We start from the raw sequence: 9,574 nt of genomic DNA, 5'->3' as shown, positions 1-9,574 counted from the left end.
ACGCTCGGCCCGGACCGTGGGCCCATGGCATGCATGTCTTGGCTTGAGCTATCGGGATTAGGCATTGGGAAACCCTCCATGACGTCGTAGTCAGAGGAAGAGTCACTAGCCGCTATGTTCGGGTCTTGGTTTGTACTACTTTGGGTCCCCGCTGAGGGCTCGGAACCTAAGGTAGGTGGATATTGAGAATTCGCGTAAGTCAAAATTCTCTTTAGTTGCTCCGTCTCTAGCACACGACCAGAGCGCAGATGCATGTGCCTTTGACAACCTACAAGCGTCGGCGAATACCCTCGAAGGTTAACCGCTTACTTTTTTAAGCGTCCGTTTTCACTCGTGTTTTTTACGTTTTTAATGTTTGTTTAATGATCAGTTTTTTTTATTAAAGTGTGTGATAGCTCAAAAGGAGGGTATCACTCAGAGGGTCACGGTGTGCTTTACAACACAATGTTCGGTCACCTAAAGCTTCGTTGGTTCTCAAAAAATCAATTTTTAGCTACGTGTGAAGCTAAAATTCGTAATTTTAAAGGGTGATAGATGCTTAAGCGTGAGCGTGAGCTTGGGCTTGGGTCTGGGAGATATTCCCGATCCCGGTCCTACCTTTATTAAAAAAATTACATTTCTTTTTAAAAAGGATAAGGTCGTCGCGGCCTGCGAGAGCACACACACACTCTACCTGCTTACTTCCAACTAATACACCTATTGTTACACACTAACACACTCTATTATCTCTCACAGATCTACTTCCTACTTACTATACATTACATTACACAGAACTAACAACTTTAATACTAACACCTTACATAGAGAAAAAACACAGTACCTTTGAAAACTCCATTAACAAAATAAATACACACTAGTAACACAAAATCCTTCTTCTCAACACACACACCCTCCTTCCTTACCTTTCCTACTATTGAAATTGCACCACAAAAGAAGCACATAGTGCCATTCAAACTTAGTGTATTAAATTCCCCGGCAGCGGCCCAAAAAATGTGCACGTATGTCGCACATGTCAATGCAAGGAACTTGCCGATACAGTGTGTGCGAGCCACAAATGGCTCAAGCACACAACAAGCCTAAACTAGTAAGCTCAAAGATGGCGATGGTGTGTCACTCACCGCTCTACTCTTGCTGTCGTGGAGGATTCCTCGCCGCGAAGAAGAAGGAGACGCCGCTACACCACAATCAACCGCTTCACCGCCGACATGCCGTCGTCGCAATGCTCGATCGCACACACACACACACTCTCTCTCTCTCTCTCTCCCTCTGTCTCTCTCTCTCATGCATACACACACACAAGGAGATGAAGAAGAAGAAGATGGAGATGGAGCAAGAGCACTCTTCAATTGCATAAATGAGAGAATGAGTGAATTTTAGGTGTAGTTGACTTTTATATGAGCTCACCCCATTCACACTTGGGCGCCCATGCTTAGCCAACTAATCCCTTGAATGTTCCAGTTAGAGTGCGCCTCTCATCGGCGATCACTCTTACCCTTTTCTTATTGGACCGACAAGTCCGGTACCTGACTCTATAAGTAAATAATCCAACGTCCGTTGTAGGTGATAGGGTGTCCGTGAGCCGTGAGGATTAACAGCCATTTCCATTACATTCGGGCCTCAACTGTTGTCAAGTTCTCTAATTCTCTCTCTTACAAAGTATTGTTCATGCCAAGTTAATTATAATACAAAAGCCTTCTAGAGGGGGGACTGGCTCCACATAAATCTGGTACTCAACTGTTGTTAAGTTCTGTAATTCTCTCTTATAAAATATTGTTAATGCCAAGTTAATTAAGTATAATGGTTATGTTGCTACCTCTAATCAAGTTCACCCCCTATTTTCTCAAAGTAGTCTCATAAAAATGCTCACTACAGTTCTCTTAATTCCGTTATTCTCAATGTTCAAAGGCCATTTTCATTACACTATCAAGTACTAAACCCCCGTTTTGCTACTTTGCTAATGGTGTAAACGAAATGGAAACACTAATCTCTCCAGAATGAAAGGTTTGAATATGCACTAGGTCACTCGCTATATAAAGGTCATTCTCGAAAAATGGTGCCAATGTTAGCAGATCACCGCGTGATGGACGTCTCTAGCAAAGCTATCTGGCACTAAAATAGTAATGTCAATATACTCAAAGAAGTGGCTCAGATAGGGCACAAAGACTCTTTAAGCGTGTCAGTCCTCAAGAAGTGAACCTAACAAGCAAACGCATCAACTTAACAAGCAAATCACTAGCTCCCAGATCAAAAAAAATTCCTATGTTCTTCGTCACCTCTCTTGGTCACCACGCCATTTCAATGACTAAATGGACTCGAATTGTCACGGAACTTTAAGGGAAGCTATACTAGGTCTAAGGGAACATGTTTACAAAGTCTGGCAGCAATCTGTCAAGGTCTTGCAGCAATCTCTCAAGGTACCAAAATCACGATCCATCATGTACCAAGTCACAGAAACTACAACAGAACAAACTTAACACGTCACCCTAAGGTCTAATAGCACTCTCCTATGGTCAAAATATCAAAGAATATTGATTTAAGTACTTAAACGTGAAGATTATGCTTGCATATACGAAGTCACAAACCTCGACAAAACTTTAAATGCTTACACTTGAATGAAAGAGCAACAGAAGAGGAACACAATGTAAGTTTCAAAATCAAAATCGGATTATCCAATCATGAGAAAATTTGACTACAACGTGGAGCTGCTTGATCGCTTAAGCATATGAGCACAAAGCTTTCTTTTGCCCCAAAGATAAGCCTCTCTTTCATACTAAGGTTATTACATTTTATACCTAGGGATTTTTAAATGGCCAGTGGCCGGCTCACATGGACTTTTACAAATATCGTGAAAGAGATACAACTAATAGAATAGATCTACCATCGGAATCAGGATTTACACATGGTATTGCTATGCTAGCTCAAAAAAATAATAAAGTATGGCATGTTGAAATGGCCAAACATGAGGGAATCATGGGGCTTACTTTAACTAGAACCCACAATCAATACAAGTGACTATAAGTATCCAATGGGGTAACAACCCCATGTTACTAATGTGCTTTTAGCATGTAGCTTTTGTTGTGCTAATTAAGTTGTGCAATCGGTTGATATTTGGATTCGTATCATTTGGAAGCATACAAAGAGTTTGCATTATGTATGTTGAAATTGGCTGACTAACAGACATAGCCCTCCATTTTAGCAGTGAGTCACTTATATGCTACCAAAATGATCATTGCTCTTCAATTTCATCTCCACTCTTATGCATACCTCTTTCAACCGCTTTTCCCTATCGAAAGAGATTTAATAGACTCTATGAATTTCAATGAATGTCATAATGATGTTTAGGCCTGCACATGTTGCTACTTTTATATGTTCCACCTATTTTACTAGTGGCTAGATTTTCTTTAGTTGTGCAATGTGTGAAATTGATAAGGGAGCTAGACACCATCTAAGGTTAAGGAGTCCAGACCTAAAAGTCTAAGTACTTCAAAGTGTGAAGATGTCCAACTAGAGTGCTTCGTTAGCTGCATTTGTACTGGATTGAAGTGAGTCCAAGAGTAAGAGAAAGCAAGAACCTAGAAGAGAATCTTGAGAGAGAGAGAGAGAGAGAGAGAGCACTTATGCTTTGTTTTCCACAAATCTTGTTACCTCAAGTTGACATGGTCTTGTGTTCAGCCTGACTAACAATATCAGGCTGAAATTTTATTGCTATATGAGCATCTTTCATAGAGCCACATGCCTTCAAGATGTGCACAGACTAGAGATTTCTCCTATGGCAAATCTTGCAATGGGTGCATTCCACAAGTCCACATTCCGAAGAGGAAATTGAAAACAGCATAGAGCTTTCTGGCCCTGCTCCTAATGTGTGTATCTTGTTACCAGTGCATTTTGATGCTTTGCATCGACTAAAAACAACCTAGATTTTTTAGCCCTGCTCTTGTTGCGCACATCCTACAATCAGTGCATTCCAAGAGGCAACATTCCCGACAGACCTTCTTGTGAAATGTGCACTACATCTGGCATACATATCGACCAAGGTATTGCCAAACACAGCATCCTTATTCATCAATAGCCCATAATAACAATATCAAGATCAATTTTTGTGCCCATACAAGCATCTTGTGTTGCGATTGAAATGATGCATGCTTTCTTGGCCAGCCGATGGAAGTGGTGGAGAGTCGTTTCCACTCCTTGACCTTGATAATAGCTTGGATCACCCAAGGCTCCTTAATGAGCTTCACAGTCAGCTTCAGAGCTGTAGAGATGAACATAACCACTTAGCTAAAGAAGCTCTTCAGAAGTTCATATCACAAAATGATCTGGCAATAGATTTGCATGCATGTGTCCTTTGCAAATCTTTCCCAATTTAATCAATTTTTTATAATTTAAAGAAGCCTGCTGATTCCACCTAGGATGCCATTATTTTGGTCCATGCCCGACAATTAGAGAGAGGCCTTTCCTTCACATTTGGTAAAAACAGCCCAGAGCTTTCTTGCCAGAGCTAGGTTGGGTATATCTTGCAATGAGTCCAGTCAGAAAAGAAAAACCTGTCCCTTCTAACTCCTCATCATGCTCTGCTTGTCTATTTTTCAACAGCCTCTGACCAACAATATAATTGTGAATTTTTGTGCCCATATCATCATCTTACATATAGTCACAAGATTCATGCGTAGGTGATTGCATATAGAGAGAGACCCTCGCTTCGCATCAAACGAAAACAAACTAGAGCTTTCTAGCCCTGCCCCGTGTCACATGGGGAAAATCTTGCAATCGATGCATTCCAAGAGTCCACACTTCGGACAGAAAGCTCCTCAAGCACTTGTATAGAGCCACGTGCCTAAAAGATGTAAGCATAGACTTCAAGACGAGAGTGTAGGTGACTAAATTTGCATTTGTTGAAAATAGCCTAGATCGTTTTGGCCCTGCTCTTGCTCCACATATTCCGCAATCAATGCATTCGAAGAGGCAACATTCTGGACAAGAAGCACCTCAAGCACTTTTTGTGCTTTCTTAAATGCACCACATTTGGCATACATGTCGACCAAGACAGTGCTAAGCATGACATCTCACCCATTGAAAAAAGGTGAGAGCTTTCTAGCCCTGCTATTGTTGCGCTCATCCCGCAATCAGTGCATTCGAAGAGGCGACATTCCGAACAGGAAGCACCTCAAGAACTTTTTGTGCTTTCTCAAGCGCATCATATGTGGCATACATGTCGACCAAGACAGTGCCAAGCACGACATCTCACCCATTGAAAATAGCCTAGTGCTTTCTGGCCCTGCTCTTGTTGCACATCCCGCAATCAGTGCATTCCAAGAGGCGACATTCTGGATAGGAAGCACTTGTGCTTTCTCAAGCGTACCACATTTGGCATACATGTCGACCAACACAGTGCCAATAGGGGGGAAATTCTTGCAATTAGTGCATTCCAAGAGTCCACACTCTGGACAGGAAGCTCCTCGAGCACTTGCATAGAGCCACATGGCTTCAAGATGTAAGCACAGCCTTCAAGATGAAAGTGTAGGTGACTAAATTTGGAGAAATACACTTGCTTGGTACCCGCTGAAAACAGCCTAGAGATTTCTGGCCCTGCTCTTGTTGCACACATCCCGCAATCAGTGCATTCCAAGAGGCAACATTCCGGACAGGAAGCTCCTCAAGCACTTTTTGTGCTTATTTTGGACAAGAAGCACCTCAAACACTTTTTCCAAGCACGACGTCTCGTCCGCTGAAAATAGCCTAGAGCTTCCTCGCTCTTGTTGCGCACATCGTGCAATCAATGCATTCCAAGAGGTGACATTTTGAACAGGAAGTATCTCAAGCATTTTTTGTGCTTTCTCAAGCGCACCATTCATATCGTCCAAGAAGTGTCAAGTACAACATCTCATTCATCAAAAACAGCGTAGAGCTCTCTGGCCCTGCTCTTGTTACGCAGATCCTGAAATCAGTGCATTCCAAGAGGCTACATTCTGCTTGTGCTTTCTCAAGCGCACCACATTTGGCATACATATCAATCAAGACACTGCCAAGCACAACATCTTTTTTAAGTAGCTTCTGACTAACAATATAATTGTGAATTTTGGTGCACATATCAGCATCTTGCATCCACTTGATGTTTTTACCGAAGGCCACATGGAGAAAGGTCTTCCCTTCATATCCTAGAATCAACGCATTCAAAATGACGACCTTCTAGAGAGGATGCCCATTAGAATTTTTTGTGACGCACCACATTTGGCATACATATCAAACCAAGCATAGTCAAGCACATTTTTTTGCAAACGACTGTCCCTAAGTAGAATTTTGATAGTTATCTTACACATATGAATATCTTGTGTATGCCCACATGCCTGGAGGCGGAAACATAAATGATTTTATTTCAATACAGGCCGCCCTCCTTTCGGTATTGGTGAAAAAAACCTAGAGCCTCCTTGCCACATCCATGGTGGGGGTCCTGCAATTAATGTTGTCCAAATAATGAGAACCTGAATAGAATGTGCATCGAGACCATTCGTTCTTTCATGAGGCACTTGCATTTGAAATACATATCAACCAATGCATTGTTACACACGACATCTTCATTTAGCAAACCCTAACTGGCAATCTCATTTTGAATAGTCTTACCCATGTGAAGGTTTTGCCACATCTTTAAGGTGAACAACCATAGCTTCATTTTTCCTAGCCATGTTGGGCATTTCTTGCATTTGACTGCATTCGTATCGACCAAAGCACCGCAATTAGGACATCTTCCTTCAATAGCCCTTGACTAAAAATCTCATCGTGAAATCTCTTGCCCATGTGAAGAAGGCCCGCAAGGAAAAGTGATTGCATCTAGAGGGAGGCCTTGCCTTTGGAGTTGGTGGAAAAGCCCAGAGCTTCCTTGCCACAACTATATCGTGCATATCCTGAAATCAATGCGACCTAAGTGATGACATTTTGGAGAGGATACCTACAAAAACCTTTCATCCTTTCGCAATGGCACCACATTTGGCATGCATATAGACCAAAGCATTGCAACAACACATGCTCTTCCTGTCTATGCTTGACTTGTGTAGTGAATATTGCTTCTTCTCTATAGTGGATTTACTGTGGATACAAAACGCGTGATTCTTTTCAATGGAACAGAGAGGCCTGCACCAGAGTGCTTTCTTGCCACTGCCATGCATTCCGGCAATCACTGCATAGCAAAATTCAACATCCCGGATAAGAAGCCTATCAAGAACTTCTCAACATTGTGCTCTTTGAATATGCATCTATACTATTGTGAAGCTCAGTGACCAGTTCTTTTAGCTCATGTCCTGTTTCGGGGGGGGGGCATGGGTTTTTTTTTTTAAAGGCACAGTGAGAGAAAAAAAAAACAAGAACGCCAGAGACAAACCTATAGACAAAGCTCGGAGCTGCTTCTGGCAACTTGCGAACTGCTTGTGGCTGCTTTTGGGAACCTGTGAACTGCTTGTGGAGAAGATCGAATTGCTACTGAGAGCAACGCAAAATGCTTTTTTTATTGTATTCACTTGGTAGCTTTTGACAGCGTAGTTTTTTTTAGAGCTTTTCATCGTTGGTTTTTTTTTTTAAAAAGAGGAGCCACGTGGGTTAACAAGAGGCCAGGGATAGGAAAATGCTTCTGGGAACCTGCGAACTGCTTGTGGAGGAGATCGAATTGCTGCTGAGAGCAACGCAGAATGCTTTTTTTATTTTGTTCACGTGGTAGCTTTTGACAGCGTAGTTTTTTTTTAGAGCTTTTCATCTTTTTTAAAACAAGAGGAGTCACGTGGGTTAACGAGAGGCCAGGGATAGGAAAATGCCTCCTACGCTTACTTCGTGCTTGTGGAGAAGATCGAATTGTTGCTGAGAGCAACGCAGAATGCTTTTTTTATTTTATTCACTTGGTAGCTTTTGACAACGTAGTTTCTTTTAGAGCTTTTCATCGCTGGGTTTTTTTTTAAAAAAAAAGAGGAGCCACGTGAGTTAATGAGAGGCCAGGGATAGGAAAATGCTTCTGGGAACTTGCGAACTGCTTGTGGAGAAGATCGAATTGCTGCTAAGAGCAACGCAAAATGCTTTTTGTATTTTATTCACTTGGTAGCTTTTGACAGTGTAGTTTTTTTTAGAGATTTTCATCGCTGGGTTTTTAAAAGAAAAAGAGGAGCCACATGGGTTAACGAAAGGCCAGAGATAGGAAAATGCCTCCTACGCTAACGAAGTAACCATGGATTGACCACGTAACCCCATGCACTTGAAACTACTCTAACACAAAACCTTACATGAATAGGAGGAATCCTCTATGAGACCTCACCTCACCTTGAACGTATCAAGGCTGATACTTAGCTGACGGTGCCTTCATATAAAATTTGATCGATGGAACGACTAGAACACTCTTTGATTGACTAGAGTCTTGTCTCGACTCGTCATGCCCTCAAGGGTGTCTCTTTTCGTCCAGGTAATGGATTTTTTAAGGCTTTGAAAGTATAAAGGATTTCATTGTGCAGTATGCAAAGGTATAAAGTTGGTTCCCTTGCTTGTCGTTTTAGATCACATGGGTTTAAAACAATATCTTTACCCTTTTAAAGTATAAAGGATAAAGGATGAAATATATATCTTTACCTTTGAAAGTACCAAGGATTAGATATATATCATTTCATTGTGCACTTGTGTGCAAAGGTATAAAGTTGGTTCCCTTAATTGTCGTTTTAGACACGTGGGTTTAAAACCCAACCAAGCATCGCTCTATCTTCGCTCCATTAGGTGGAATCTCACAAGATTCCACCTCCACATTATCTGGAAGCGATGCCATACGTGGCTTACAGTGATTACGATTGATATCGAGCTCACGATCTCAAGGGTGGAAACGAATCAAAGTAGCTAAGCCAGCCTGCCCCCACCGTGTTCTTGACTCTTAAAAAAGTTGTTGTTGTCGTGCTTTCTCACGCCCCACGCGTCGCCTCCGCCATCCTCTCCCATTAGGCTGCAAGGTGATCTTTTTCAAAACAAGTGAAAGGATCACACTGGCTTTCTAAAAAAATAAAAAAGTGATCAAGTCATTAGGTTCAGTTAAACTGGAATCGGTGTTCAAAAAAAGATTGCCTCAACTTAGCCTTGAGCCGGTTGAAAAACGAGACTAGTCGGTTGTAAACCACGAGAAAGGCAAAAAACAGTGCAATAGGTGAGAAAATAATTCAAAAATCTCGCAAATTTTAAATTTATGCTAGTACTTTCGGTTCGCTTCTTTGTGAGGAGGATAATTGGCCAACGACCGCTTAAGAAAAGATATGTTCTCGAATATTGACTATAATTAAATTATAGAATGCAACCCATGTGAATGAAATAAAATGTGAAATAAAAAGTACTCTTCAATCTATATATATATATGTGTGTGTGTGTGTGTGTGTGTGTGTGTGTGTATTTTTATAGAATTATTGAAAGAGAAAATTACCAAAATACCCCTCTAATTTGCAAAATTTCCCAAAATACCCCTCAAATTTCAAAAATTCCCAAAACACCCCCAATATTTTGTCACAAAGTCCCAAAACGTCTTTCAATTTTTCCAAAATTCCCAAAGTACCCCTTGTGAGATTAAATT

Source organism: Adiantum capillus-veneris, chromosome 5 (genome assembly GCF_014529385.1).
Source record: "Adiantum capillus-veneris isolate H3 chromosome 5, ASM1452938v2, whole genome shotgun sequence".
Classification (NCBI taxonomy): Eukaryota; Viridiplantae; Streptophyta; class Polypodiopsida; order Polypodiales; family Pteridaceae; genus Adiantum; species Adiantum capillus-veneris.
Note: the sequence above shows the minus strand (reverse complement) of the source record.